Source organism: Neoarius graeffei, chromosome 23 (assembly GCF_027579695.1).
Source record: "Neoarius graeffei isolate fNeoGra1 chromosome 23, fNeoGra1.pri, whole genome shotgun sequence".
Taxonomy (NCBI): Eukaryota; Metazoa; Chordata; class Actinopteri; order Siluriformes; family Ariidae; genus Neoarius; species Neoarius graeffei.
In genome coordinates, this window is record NC_083591.1 from 11,977,130 (window position 1) to 11,992,876 (window position 15,747).

Here is a 15,747-nt window from a genome sequence, read left to right on the forward strand (position 1 = left end):
TCATTTACCAGACATACAGTATTTTGTGCTGATAAAGTGTGTAGTACACACTGTGTACCCTTTTTATTGTTGTTATTGTTGTAAAAAAACATAATACACTGGTATTTTACTGTAAAACATGCACAGTGTGGATGTCATGTGTCATATTTAGTCAGTCTCCTGGCTGACATACCTACCACATTCTCCATATTAGGGTGAAATGCAGATGACATTTGAAGTGTAACTTCATAGTCATGGTAGGCTCCTTTTAAATCGTTTGGTAAATAATTTATTAAACCCTCAGCAGGCAATGTAAATGAACAACTGAATCTTTTCATATCAAGTCAATAGAATTTTTATTCAAAGCTGAACATTGGGAACATTGAGTTAAATACAGAGGTAGGTAGATAACCAATAAGCTAAAACAAGCAACAGTAAATTGTAAATGTTCAGCTCTTCAGCTGTTGGTTCTCCTGCTTGCTCCTGCTCCTGTATTGTCTCACACTCCGGGTCCGCTCCAGCTCCTGTCGCACTGTGTTGCAGTTGCTGCTGACTGTCATCTGGAATAAAGAGCAGTGGATAAGATAATTTAATTAAATATAATTATAATGTTATTTCTGATTTATTTATTATCTGAACGAGGATTTGAGCTTTGAAAAATGACCAGATTCTTTCTGTAACGTTGATTCCCGCTGTTATCTAGGTCACGTGACACCTTAACGTTGACGGTTACCAAGGAGCTGCCTTGGATACTTTGATACTTTGCTTCAATACATACCAGCACTTTGATACATACTGGATACAAGCTAGCAAAATGAGTTAAAAGCAGGCATCTTTGGAAAGTTTCTTTGGAAAGGGGAAAAGGCCCATTGAGGTGACAGAAGAAGAGCCTATGACGAAGAAAAAGAAAGCTGCATTTTAGCAGACACTTTGTCGAGTCCTACACCAATCCTGCTCTGCCTTACATGTTGTGACTGGCCCTCTAATGAGGCAATGAAGCCTTCAAAACTGCTAGTGTCGTTTATTTTAGCCTTCCTTTCTTGAATAACACTTTTTGTTGCCTGAAGAATAACAAACGAACGTCCAGGCTGATTAAATTAATGGCCTTATACAAGAAATCAAAGCTAACATGAACCTGAGTAAGCTATCGATAGCTGGCTAGACTCCAAACTAACATTCATTATGATAGCTGTGTTGTTATCCGCCGCCCACAAATTAGGCTACATATCAGTAACTTTTCAGCATGATGGTGGGCTCACAGAAAGTGTGACTGATATTCGTAACTCTTGACTTACCTCCTGAAATGTTTTTTCTTGCGATCTTAAATCCGAACTTGCTTAGGTCTTGCTGTCCACTCCGCTTGGCCATGATGCTGCAATCCGCTGCTGTCACTGATGCCGAATGAAATAAAAAAATAACGGAACCCCAACTGAATATCACCTCCTCCGCTTCGCTTGCGCGTGCCCTCTCTCGCGGTAGCTTATTGTATGCTCAGTTTCAGCAAAGCTACGTGGAATGGCATTTCTAATTCCAATGTTAAATAGAAGTAATGTCCACATTTATTGATAAAATTGCTCAAGGGAAGGGAGGGGGGATGCCCGTTTTAGATGGGGGATGATTTTGACCATTTTTTATTTCGGGGGGATGGCCCTCCATCCCCCCTCAACTCGAGTACAGGTTATAGGTGGAGGCAGCTGATTGGACCATGGTTGATGGCACCTGCTTTAAAATGCTTTCTGGAGGAGCTGGGTATGTTTTACTTTCTCCTGACTCCCAACTGGACTGCACTCTAAAAAAAGAAAAGAGAGCTAAGCTTTACTCAATAGAGTTAGTATTCTGAATCGCTCTGACAAGAAAATTATAATGATCATAAATGGATGCAAAAAATCACATCTGTCTGATTAGGTGCAGCATAATGATGTCTACATATACATTTGTCAATAACCTGAATTTAAAATTTCCAATTTGCACAGCTGTTTATTGGAATGACAGCAGCACATGCGCATAATGATCGATACACAGGGTTTCCCTTCCAAACGCAAGGGCGAAGTTCTTTCTGGATCGTTCAAGCCTGGAAAAGTAAATAATACCACTGTTAAATAATGTTTAAGGTTATATCCAACGTAGTGTAGGATGCGATAATGTATATAACATTTTATCCTTCTTAGCAAAATATTTGCAAGGTCTGTGTGAGGTTTTTGAATTAAATGATTACGTTACATGTGCTAGCCTTGACCTGCTAATTAAATTTGGTTAGCTAATCATATAATACTAAATTTAGCTAAAATTTGAAGCATTGTTGCACAGCAGCAATGTTATGGATGATATTAACAGGTTATCCACAATCTGTCAGTATATTTATGCTGTAATGTTGCCTCCGTAACGTAACCTGCACGGTATTTCTCATTTCAATGTGTTTGTTTTAGTTCTATGCCATGCATTATGTTTGTTAGCTAATGGTGTTTCAATGTCAAGCTAATGCCTGTCCATCTAGAACTAACGTTAGCATTACCATTAGCTAGTACAGCTAACATTAACCATTCTCTAAGCAAAATTGTTCATTGAGTAGATAGCTTTTTTTTTTTTCCCAATCTCTGTTATCTGGCTATTAGGGCTTCTAACAGGATAGTATACTTTGTCTGTTTGTTTTATTCATAAGGTTTTTTCATTTGTGTGCATTTGGCAACATATCAGCCATTCAAGTGTAACTGATGGAAGTTGAAAGATTTATCTTTAGTGTAAAGTAATCTTTTTTAAGAGCTTTTTTTTTTTAACTTATTTGAATGTCATGTTTGTATGTTTCAGGTGAGACCACTGAAACCACATGCGTTGCAAGTTTTGCAGTTTCTCTGCAGATTTAAACAATCTCGTCAGACACCATCAGCTTCACCATAGGAGACCTCATCATTGGCCATGTGTCCATTCCAACTGTCTGTCTCGTCAAAACTCAAGGAGCTTTAAGGTCCCATCTTTCACGACATCACCGCAAAGGTGTAGGCCTACCTGTTCATCAGTCTAATTTTACCTTTAAATGCAAATGTTGTGATTTTTCAAGAGCTATGTTCTGAAAGAGTTTTTCAAACACCTGGGAAATCATCATAAAATTCAGGAAACTATTCAGTGTCCTTTTTTAGGTTACTTTAAAACATATATTCAACATTCAGTGCACATAAAAGCAGAAAACAAACAGTATAATACAGAAGACTTGAGAACTGTGATACAGCCTTGTGCCATTGCTGTAACTGGCACTATTGATGACACTGATGCCCCAACTTCCATTGAAGAAGAATCAGATTATGTTGTGGAGGAAGATGGAGTAAATCCTTTTGACTATGAAACAATTGAGCATAAAATTGCTATTCTTTATCTTTCTATGCAGGCTGTCTTGCATGTCTCATGAGGTACAGTCCAAACAATAATTGAGGGATATCGTGATATATTGTTATGCTCAAAACCCAATGCTTTTCAGTCAGTTTCAGAAGTTTTTAAAAAACACAACCTTACAACAGAAAACTCTATTGTTCAGGAGGTAGTTGGTTGTTTTTTTGCTTCCAGCCCATTACTAATAACATCAAACTAAAAGGGCTGTCTGTCTACTGACCACAGAAATGTGTATTTTAAGAAGAAATTTTCTTTGATTGAGCCAGTAGAATATCTATACAGACAAGACAGTAGAAACACTTTTGTTTATGTACCATTGACTGTGCTACTTGAAAACTTGTTGAAATGCTCTGATTTTTTTGATGCATTAATCCTCAACCAAGAGCACTCACCTGGTGTTTACAGGACTTTCCAGGATGGCCATTACTTTTGGCAGAGTAATGTTTCCCCTGACAAAGCTACAGAAATCACTTTGGTCCTGTACATTGAGTTTGAAGGCTGCAAGCCTTTGGGCACGTCACGCAAGATCCACAAAATAGTTGCAATGTATTGGGTCATCTTAAATTTTTCATTACAGTTTAGGTCAGGTCTTACATCCATTCAGTTGGGAGTTTTAGGAAAAAGTGTTGATGTTCAGAAATTTGGATATGAGAGATTTTTAGGGCCTCTGATAAAGGATCTAAAGCTGGTTGAGCAACATGGGATCTTTGTGGAGACCTTGAAGAGGTCTGTTGGAGTAAAGCTGTTCTGTGTCTGTGCAGATAATCTTGGAGCACATGGTTTCCATGGATTCCAGGAAAGTTTCACAGTAGACAAGTTTTGCCATTTCTGTTTGGTTAGTCACAGTCAAATAGCAACTGCCAAACTAGGAGAATTCATTTTGAGAACTGTTGAGCAGCACAATAATTTTGTGGAAGAGCTTAAGCAAAATCAAACTCTTCGGAGTGTGAATGGGGTTAAACGAGAGTGTGTGTTGAGCAAGCACTTGGCTTTCTTCCATCCTGTGACAGGATTCCCACCTGATATTTTGCACGACGACTTTGAAGGCGTTGTTCCTGTGGAACTGGCATTGTGCCTTTCCAATCTTATTTTCAAAAGGATTTTTCATACTGGACTGCCTTAACCACAGTATTAGGTCATTCCCTTACAAATACACAGACCAAGACAACAAACCTAAGATTGTTACTAAAGCAGCCCTATCAAAGGGGTCCATTGGGGGCAATGCTAATGAAAATTGGGCACTACTGCGACTGCTTCCTCTCATGGTTGGTGGTAGCATCCCAGAGAATGAACCATCATGGAAAATAGTTTAAATTGTTTTCGACCGATTCACAGAAGAAACATTAAGCTACCTGGCATTCAAGCTATCAGATCATCGCTTATTACTTACATCCACATTTCCTAATTTTGTCTTGAAACCAAAACATCACATAACTGAGCACATAATTATCTACACCTCATACACTGTTATGGTCCATTGGTGGGACTATGGACCATGAGGTTCGAATCAAAGCAGTGTCGAAGACGATAGCCCAAGATGGACGTAATGTGAAGAATGTGTTGCTTTCCTTAGCTACAAAGCATCAGCAATTAATGGCATACCATTTGGATGGACAAAATCTAAGTCTGACCTGTACCAGTGGGATCTTTGGACAGTGTGCAGAGAACTGCTGTGTTAAGGAAATTACCACATATTGACAGTCTATGTTGCTCGTAAGCTAGAATGTTTTGGAACAGAATATACTCAAAGCATGATCGTCACATCTGGACATTGCTTTGGCCAACCAGATTTTTTCAAGATTTTGAGCACCATTGTCAATGGTGACAGTGTTATTCCTGTCCAAAAAGCTCATGGCTTGGTACCTTGAAGGAAGTACCTTATAGATCCTTTCAACTTGAGAACAGCAGCTATGGTAAAGTCTTTGTTCTTGATGTGGATATTTTGAATCATTACCATCCTTTGGCAGCTTATTCTATAGGAGGAAAGCTCTGGGTGACACTAAGGACACATTCCAGTTAAAGAGATAATGGTAAGTGTTCTTTGGATTGTGTAATTCCATTTCCATAAATGTCATTATTTTCTGTTAACCTTAAATGTTTGTTTTATAGGCACTGTTGCTCCGAATAGTAATATCTGCTGATGAAGCATGGCGTGTTCAACTTTCACAAGTGCCAGAGTCCGTGGATGCCCTTGTTGATTTGATAAAAGAGAAACTACGGTACAACTTCAGAGAGATTTTTGTTACAATTTGAGGACCCTGATTTCCAAAATGCTCTTTGCAATCTGTCAGAGATATCGGAACTACCATCTGATCGTGCTGTTCTACACATTAAGTGGAAAGAGGCTTGCCAACTTGAAGATGATCAATCACTTGGATCGATCTCATTACTTGTCACTGCAAGCTTGAGCTCTTCAAAAGGCTCCTCACCCAGCTCTTCAAAAGGCCCCTCACCCAGCACCTCAGGAAATTTATGCAATGCTTCAGAGTGGCCTTCTCCTTTTCCTATCCCTGCACTGTCCCAAGATGTTGAACTGAAGCTAAGAAAAGGTAATGAGACATATGAAAAGACCAAAAAAGGCACTGATGTTACAAGAGACATTAAGATGGGCATTCTGGACAAAATCACCCAAGCTTTTTTTTTTATATAAAAGCTTATCCCGAGCCTCATGAAGTTGAGACCATTGCAGTTGCTTTGATTACCAAATATCCATGCTTCAGAGAAGTTGATGGCAATGGGAGGGGTGGCTTGGCAGCATCAGGAACAAGTTTAACAATTTCAGGGCAAAGCTGTGGCTGGCTGGTTGCAGTGAAGTCTGTCTCAATCGCAGACGAAAGGCAGATGATGACACAACAAAATTCATACTGAAAAGGGCTAAACCTGGTGAGATTAACCATTTTCCTGAACATCCAAATCAACATGATGATTCCTCACTTGAACAGCAAATTCTCTTGGTAGAAGCATCAAAGAAAGTGCAGGTAGATGACTCACTCATAAGGGAGAAGATCAACATAACCTTCTCCCTCAGGAGAAGGGAGGTGGTTGATGACAAGCCCATGGTGATCGAGATACAGGAGAGATGGCCTGCTTTATTCTTCAAAGATCAAGTAAAACTTAACAAATTTGTGATATTTTTTAAAACAGCTGTAGACCTACCTTCACAGGTTTGTATCCTGTGATCTCATCCATTGTGTTTATTCATCAAACTTCTTGTCCATGTTGGTTTCGCTACTTAACAGATCAATGCAGAGTTTTTTCGCATCACAAACAAGAAGTTATTGGGAACATTCAGAGCTGCTGTGGAGAAATACACCCCCTCCCCCCCAAGTACTTCGGCTGTACCGTGCAAGAAAAGCATCCTTTGGAAAGGATATGGAAGACATCCTGATGAAGCTTGATGAGATATAATGTAGTTGGAATATTTAACTTTGCTCAGTCACAATTTTTGTTAAGCAAACTGTTTTGTCATTTACTTAATTCTTTTTTTTCCCCCTTTGGGTAGACCTCTGACATCCTCAGGCACCGCAAAAATGCTGCTCTTCAAGGACTTCCCATATTTCTCCGTGAAGACCCCGAGAAACTTTTCAAACAATGTCTTGTAAGTATTGATTTGCATAAAACAGTAATCTTTTTTTTTCCTTTTAACAGAAGTATGCAGAACCAGGGACAGATTTAGACTAAAAGGCCCTGAACTTTTTTCCAAAATATGCTCACACAGCCACCTATACATGCATACACTCCTTGTTGATCATGATACTGTCTCACAATAGTAACTATGCCTGTCAAGGTTTCACATACACAATAGCCAAGGATAAAAGGAAGTTTATTTGTCATGCATATAGTTACTGGATATAATGTGAAATGTGTCTTGTCAGCCTGTTGTGCATGGGGGGGGGGTAAAGTGCAAATAGTGCAGAATGGGAGGGATTGGTGGTGGTGGCTAAGGGATGCATAGGGATGGGTGATGAATGGTGTGGAGAATGAGACATCGCAGGTAAGACCAGATATCAACTACATTAATCTCATCTCATCTCATTATCTCTAGCCGCTTTATCCTGTTCTACAGGGTCGCAGGCAAGCTGGAGCCTATCCCAGCTGACTACGGGCGAAAGGCGGGGTACACCCTGGACAAGTCGCCAGGTCATCACAGGGCTAACACATAGACACAGACAACCATTCACACTCACATTCACACCTACGGTCAATTTAGAGTTGCCAGTTAACCTAACCTGCATGTCTTTGGACTGTGGGGGAAACCGGAGCACCTGGAGAAAACCCACGCAGACACGGGGAGAACATGCAAACTCCACACAGAAAGGCCCTCGCCGGCCCCGGGGCTCGAACCCAGGACCTTCTTGCTGTGAAGCGACAGCGCTAACCACTACACCACCATGCCGCCCCTCAACTACATTAATGGCAGGGCAAATTACAGTACTCACACATTAACAAGGAGCACCCAAGAGCAACAGGGGCAAGGATATGCACAACCCTGGCAGGATATTTAGGAGGTATTTTAGTCCATTTCAGTTCAGCCATATTCTTTGGATGTCTGGTGTGAATGGTTTTCTATGCATCTCTAGGGGTGATGATCATCAACCTGTTGGAAGGTTAATGAAACTTGGGGCTTATTTTCTTCTTGTAGTAATGTAAAGTTGACCAGTACCTAGTGAAAAAATAAGTTTTATCAACCTTCCAACAGGGTGATGACCATCACCCATAGAGATGCATAGAAAACTATTCACACCAGAGAATATGGGTCGACTGAAAGAAGAAAAATTGACTAATACCTTCTAAGCATCCTCTCAGGGTTGGCTTGAGTTTATTCCCTGGCTTGGCTTGAGTTTATTCCTGCAAAAGGAGGGTCAACATTTGATTGGTCTGAAGGGTTCATTTTTTTCCCCCACAAAACCTTTGGGATTTCATGGATGTTTTCAGTAATGACATGAAATACAAAGGTTTCTTGTGGTATTAGCTTCAGCACATTCTGTTGTCATACCGGTGAGTTACATGGAGATCAGATCAATTGGTTTAGAAAACCAGAATATTCTAAGGGGTTCGCACACTTTCTACAGTGACTCTACAACTTGAAGTTGATGCGCATTAGATATCAAGATGGATATTAGGGCACCAAATTTGGGTTCAGTTTTGAGACATGGAGTAATTTGCAATGGTTACTGATATTTGATTCTGTATGGATATTAATTGCTTTGATTGGGCTTAACTAAATGCAAGTTTTTGGAGAGCAAGACAAATTGGCCGTTGATTGTATGGCTGCTCTGGACTTCCAGAATGCACAGATTGCCAGTCGGTCCCTGTAAGGAAGATTTGCAAAACCACTGTGACTTGAAAATGACCTTTGAATGCTTTGTTCTCCAGGAAACTGATGCAGATAACGTGGCTATCAAGGGCGTGGCTGTGGGCATTCTTTATGTTCTCGAGGACTGTTACGGAAAGGTCTTCTAAGGCTACATCCACACGACAACGGCAACGAGATGTTATTTAAAAATATATCGCGTCCAAATGGGCAACAATCAGTAAAATATCAGGTCCATATGGCAACGCAACGCTTGCTGAAAATGATGCAATACACATGCCACACCTCTAGGGGCGCTGTAAGACGGTTCCTTCGGAGACACCAGAACAATAGAAGAAGTAAGGACGCATGCGCATAAACTATTATGCGTGAGACTTCATATTAGCCACAAAGTCAGGAAAATCTGTTCGTAAAATTACATTATAATGACCAAATACAATGAAAAGTATTTTTCCAGTCTCACCTGTGAAAGGTAATCCCATGTGATCTCGTTTGGACGGCAAACCTGTTGGTACAGTTAAACGCAGCTAATCTTTATTCTCCGCTTTGACCTATCCAAAGCGGAGAATTTGTTTCTCACCTGTGAAAGGTAATCCCATGTGATCTCGTTTGGACGGTAAACCTGTTGGTACAGTTAAACGCAGCACATGAATCTTTATTCTCCGCTTTGACCTATCCAATATGGCGGCGAGGATGACGTATGATTCTACGCGGAAGGCGGCATCTTTAATGGTCCGGAATAAATTGAATGCTACACGTTGATGGACTAATTTGCTCTTCTACGCCCTTTTTGAGGAATGTATTGTAGGACTTAAACCATCATCTGAAGAGGTGAGCTCGCTCCTTTTTTCCCTATTTTTGCTGGCGGGATTGACTCTGCCCTAAGGGCAGAGTCTCTCTCTCTCTCTCTCTCTCTCTCTCTCTCACTTTGCACCATTACACAATAAATATTCACAGTGAAAATATTTTGTAAGCACGTTTCATGAACCAAGTTATAGGATTTGTTGACAACTCGCATCGAGTTTGTTACACTTCTACCCGGCGTGAAGCACTCACAGTCATGTGGTTGTGACGTCATCGTAAACAAATCCGTTCTACTCATCCAGACGACTTCACAACGGCAACGTTGCCAGATCTTTCCACTCTGGAACCCGTTCTCAAAAAGATTGCGTTTTGGGCACCCAAAACGCCGGTGCCGTGTGGACGCCAGGCCTAAATGATAAGCAATTGTATCGGAGTCACCTGAATCCTTTGCCGTGTGAACAGGGCCTAAGAAAGTGCAGGACATTGCTGTGATCTTGGAAGAGTAGTTTTACAGGACATTCCAGACACCCCCACAGCTCTGGCGTACCTTTTCGGCCTTCTTTACACCCTCAATATTTCCTACCCAAAGCCTCTCAAGTATACCTTTGATACCTTGCAGAACGTGTTCATGGAAATTGGACCAAAATGCACACAGTGTGCGTGATCTCTGAAAAACACTCACTTTAAACCTTGATAAAGTGTGAATTTGAGGCAATATGGTGAAGTTAATTTAGATTCCTTTAGATAGCCCATACTGTTATATTGACAAAGAATGTTTGTTTTAAATGCTTTTAATGGCTTGTACAAATGCTTGAGAATTAAGGATACAATGTAAAACATGTTATTTGTGAGTGATGGTGCATGTGTTATTTAAGAGTGATGTTTGCACTTTACATTTTTTCTTTTATCTCAGGCCTCTTAATTCAGACCATACAGGGCCTTTTTTGTACTTTACATGTTTAACCTGTCTCAAGTGTACCTTTGATACCTTGCAGAATGTGTTCATGGAAATTGGACCAAAATGCACACAGCTTGTGTGATTTCTGAAAAACACTCACTTTAAACCTTGGTAAAATGTGTGAATTTGAGGCTATATGGTGAAGTTAATTTACCATTCGCCATTTATGGGGAAGTTCCTTTAGATAGCCCATACTGTCAGGTTGACAAAAAGCATGTTTGTTTTAAATGCTTTTAATGGTTTGTACAAATGCTTGAGAATTAAGGATACAATGTAAAACGAGTGTTATTTTAGAGTGATGTTTGCACTTTACATCTTTCTTTTATCTCAGACCTCCTAATTCAGACCATGCAGGGCCTTTTTGGAACTTTATATATTCAACCTGTATTGTATTTAGGCTCTGAAGGTCCATGTTCTAAGTGAACCTCTGTATTGAGGGTTGGGAGGGCCATGTTTTAGTATAAAATGACAGACTATGTTAAGGATTTGAAATTCAGTCTTAATTGAAAGCCTCTTTCAAGTGACCTCTTGGTTGTATGTATGTATTTATTTTTTATTTGTTTTAATCTATCTGTTTTGGAGGCATAGCTATATTGTACCACTTTTTCTTTCTTTTGAGAAATGGCTCAAAAATAGACTGAAATTTGTGAAATTGTACATGGGGTCATTTGAGTATTTAAGTTTTGTAATTATGTAGAACATGTGAAAATGTATGTATAGTGTAATGAGAAATTTGAATTCCCTCAATTAGCTTTCTGTAGTTATGTGAACAATGCCATTTACTGAACAAACAAATCTAAATGGCTGAATAAGGAATTGAAAGTAATGATGATTGACCTAAGAATTCTTAATTGGGACAAGCGTTTTCATAGTTGGGTTAACATGTGGCTAATAGTTGACAATATTTAAAATTCTTAGTGCATAATGTTGCCTTGATTTTTTTTTTTTAGTATTCTCAGCTATTTTTTTTTAGTGTGTGCCTTGTTTTGTCAACTGACTAAAATGTTTGAGTTGTAAACAGTGTAAATAATTCCCTAAAAGCAGTCCAGGTAAGTGTAGGGGTGAGGCGACCTTTTTGTTGCACTCTGTTTTCTCCTGTTTGGGAGTTTGGTGAGATCCCTGTATTTTTTGTTTTTTATTGTTCAGGTAAGTTAGTGGACATTTATATAGGTTTTGTTTATTTTGGGCTGTGCTCACCCCGATGCCAATTTTACCTGTGTTGAAATAAATCAGTTGTGTATTGGACTGCAATTGGGTGTGGCACTTGTCATCCTCGGGAGTGGGGAAAGAGGAAGTCACTTTTATGCTATGCTCAGGTTTCACCTAGGCTGGGCATAACATTAAACACTAGAGACATCTCAAATTCAGGAAGAATTGTTCCACTCCTAGTATAGAGATCTTGCAGTCACGTGACCGGAAAGTACACAACCCCCATCTTGTCGGTCAAAAACACCGCTGAATACTGCTGCACTCGTGTACAGAATGGATCAATTTCAACCGACGGACTACACGGCTCATTTTTCTAATGAACAGATAACTAGATATATGTCTAAAATAAACGATCTACAGATTTGTGACCCTTATGGCTTTCCGGATGGAGTTTTCACGACCAGATTTTGAACTGCCAGCGGAATACCCGGACGTGTATGATTACCTCATTAACTTTCCCTCGCTGTTCAGTGGTGAAGCACTGCGTGCTTATAAATCTCTGGACAGTTTTCTTTACAGAAATTCAGGATTTGTCAGCGACTCAGATGTGGCATCTTGTAAACAAGAAAATAATCCTCATTGGATGGGTAAGTCACTTAAGTATTGAGTATAGCACTGACCAGCCGATTATAGAATAGAATAAGGTAATTCCAAATCGTCCGTCTTGTTTACATGGATCTGGCGTTGGAGAGGTAGAGGCTTGGCAGTGGAGGTTTGAGTAGCTGTTTTCTGAGCTTAGTCAACAGGCTGGCTCTGCCTGTAGCCTCGCTTTTGCTTCTGCTCCCGGCGCCGCCTCCTTCGCTTTGCTTCCGAGAATAATCCACGGAGACCCCTCTGGTCTCGCTGTCTCGTCCGGAATGTTTTTTTTTCTCATCCGGAATGTTGTGCATGCGATGGAAATCGCTACAAACCGTCATTTTCTGCTGGAAACCAATGTCCAGTAAGTCCATACGGTTGTAGTGGATATTGAAGTCCGGTACAGACGAACAACACGCAAAAATACACACAAAAAACATAAAAAACGTGCACAGGTAGGGAGAGCTTGTAGCCGCAGCCGTTGTAGTAGAATTGTATATAGTAGGGTTTTCCAGAAGAAAAGGTAGAAGTAAAAGCAGAAGTAGAACCAGAAGTAGAAGTAGAAGGCGGAATATGGCGTTTGACCGACACGATGGCGTCTGTCACAATCTGGATCGGCTGTGACGTCACATGCAAGTGCTCCATACTCACCAAAACCCCTTAGGTCCATGCACTCGTTTAAAGACCTGTGGTGAACGAGCTTTTGAGGTTGTTGACCCCAAATTGTGGAATGCCCTGCCCACCCATCTCAGGTTTGCTGACTCTGTGGGTTGTTTTAAAAAGCAGCTGAAGACTCACTTGTTTAAATAAGCATTTGGGTAAACTCCTGGCTTATGCACTTGTTGTGGCGTGTGTGTTTTATTTTACTGTGATTGTGTTATTTCTATTTTATTTGCTCTTGTAAAGCACTTTGTGACTTTTGTCTGTGAAAAGTGCTATATAAATAAATTTGACTTTTTTTACTTAATGTTAATGAGCCCCATTAAAAACACAAAAAGAAAAGAAGGGAAAACCACCAATAGATTTCATATTACCTCTAAAGGTTGACTGGGTCACAGGGAGTCACGAATGGTGTAACCTAACCAGTCCACAATACCACAGTTAAGAAATTTTCCCTGGTGCAGCATAGTGTGGCCAAAGCAAGTGAGATGCGATACAAAGGAGAAAATTGTATCGAAAAAAATTTCAGCAACGCAGCCACACAGCTAAGAACCATACAGGAAAGCAACAAGATAGCACAGCAGCAAATGAAAGAACATGAAGCAGCAGGAATCGCCATAAATCAGCAAACTAGCAAACACAACGTGAAGCAGGAAAACAGCACAGTTCGAATCAGCAAAACAGCAGAAAACGGGCATCGCTAATCCTAATACCACCACTTACAGGGTGATCCAAAGATCTTCGGATCGACTGGATTAGCCAAGAAACCCTTGTTTAATAGAAGAACCACCAAAAGATTATCTAAATTACAGTGAATAACAAATAAAATGCAGTTAAAATAATTAAAAAAAAAAACCTCCATAAACTTACCCTGGAAAGTAAGGAAGTAATAGTCGGGACAGGTTTTTACAAACAACGAGGGAAAATGCTGTGCACCACACTGCCACTAAACAACATGCAGGTAATCTGCATGCCAGGGCCTATAACCCCATGACCAGATGTCACACCCGGTTATATAATCACTCCTCTTAAACAGAGGATTACTACATTAGCATTAATGAAAACAATAAAACATTTTGCAAGGTCAGTCTATATGTCGAAATGTCACCATGTTTAGATGACTGAGATACAGTAAGTTATGAGGACATCCACTCACTGTATCAATACCACACAGACATATTGCTTGCCATAATATTCTGTAGTTGACGTTCATGCATTCAGGCCATTCCTCTCCTCCAGTGCACAAATATAATGAAATGTTCCTATGACACTGAGGCATTCCTAAAACTTACCTATTGCAGTATTTGCCTCTTCAACTACCTCAGCTTCTTTGATCTAAATACAAAAATATCAATGGAGTACAGATTTACAAGTGGCAAAAGCTTCTTTATGGGTGTATAAAATAACAAAGGCTATTTGCATTTATTCACTTCATAATGGCTATACCCTTGATAACTTTTGCTTAATTTAGCAGTAATCTGACCTCATCCAAGATGGCAAGGGTGTTGTTCAACTACACAAGTGCAAAAAGAGGCAATTGGAAAAGAACTGTAGCCCAACATTACCTTGAATGATGCAGACAGATATCATTTGTCCAATAATTGTGTATTAACTGGTCTCAAGAGCTCAGACAAGACACTAAAACACAAACAAGAGACTAAAACAACATCAATTTGTAAACATGTCATTTTAATCAGATTGAGGCATGTTCAAGCATTTTCAAAAATATTGTATATCCTGTATAATACCAATACCCTGATTGGTGTTGTTTAATGCACAACCACTCCCAACTTCACTGTCCACTTCTATATTTAGCTTAAGTGAACATATGTATGTGTTGAATGAGCAGGTTGCAGGAAATAACGTGCTAATTTAACTCATTATGGGATGATTGATTAATTGAGGGTTGCAGCAGCAGAACACATAGGAGACTGGCTGGGAGATATAGAGGAACAAGTTGATTCAGGTGGAGACCACTGTAAGAGTAAAGGGTCTGGGCTGCATGGAAGTGAGGTGCTGGACCTGCATGGAGGTGTTGCTTTGGACTAGCATGGAGATGAAGCATTAAACCTGTGTGGAGGTCAGATGCTAGACCCGCATAAAGGTAAGATGTTGGACTTGCAAGGAGGCGATGTGCTGGACCTGTGTGTAGGTGATGAGGGAATGTACTATTCAAAAAGTGAGTGAATGGGCACCCAAGTAAATAGTATTGCAGAGTGAGCACTGTCCATTTGATGACCAGACTCCACAGTCTAACAATTCTTCTCTAAAGTCTAACATGCTATACTACCCCTCAACCATCTGGGACAGAATGGCACCCAGACCTCAATCCAATGCATTGGTCTGCAACACAAATGGGAGAGAAAAGTTAAGAGAGTGAATCAGAGCGCCCTGACAGAGTTCCATCCACTGCTCTAACCACTAGAAGGGATCTAGTTTAGTGCGATCAGTCAGTGTGCTAATGAGGTCTGAATAGTTAGGCACAAACACTGTGCCCAAACTCCAAGAATCCATATCTATTTAAATTCTTGCAAGAATCTGGACCATATCTAAAAGCCTCGCTGGATTTTTTTTTTAAACAATGCCATGATCGGAGAGAAACCAACATGGATTTCATCATATATGGGTTATTGTTTGAAATATCCACGCAAAACCATCTTGATTCTGGGATATTTTATACAGTGAAACCTGTAATAATATCCCACCAGCCCCAGGAGCTGTTTCACCTCTGCTAATAGCCTTTGGATGAATCTAGGGTCAAATAAAAATTAACAGTGCCTACCTGAGTCAAGAGTTTTTCAATACAAGGTATGGGATAGACACGAAAATATTCTCGAGGAAATTGTGCTCCAATAACTGACCCAAT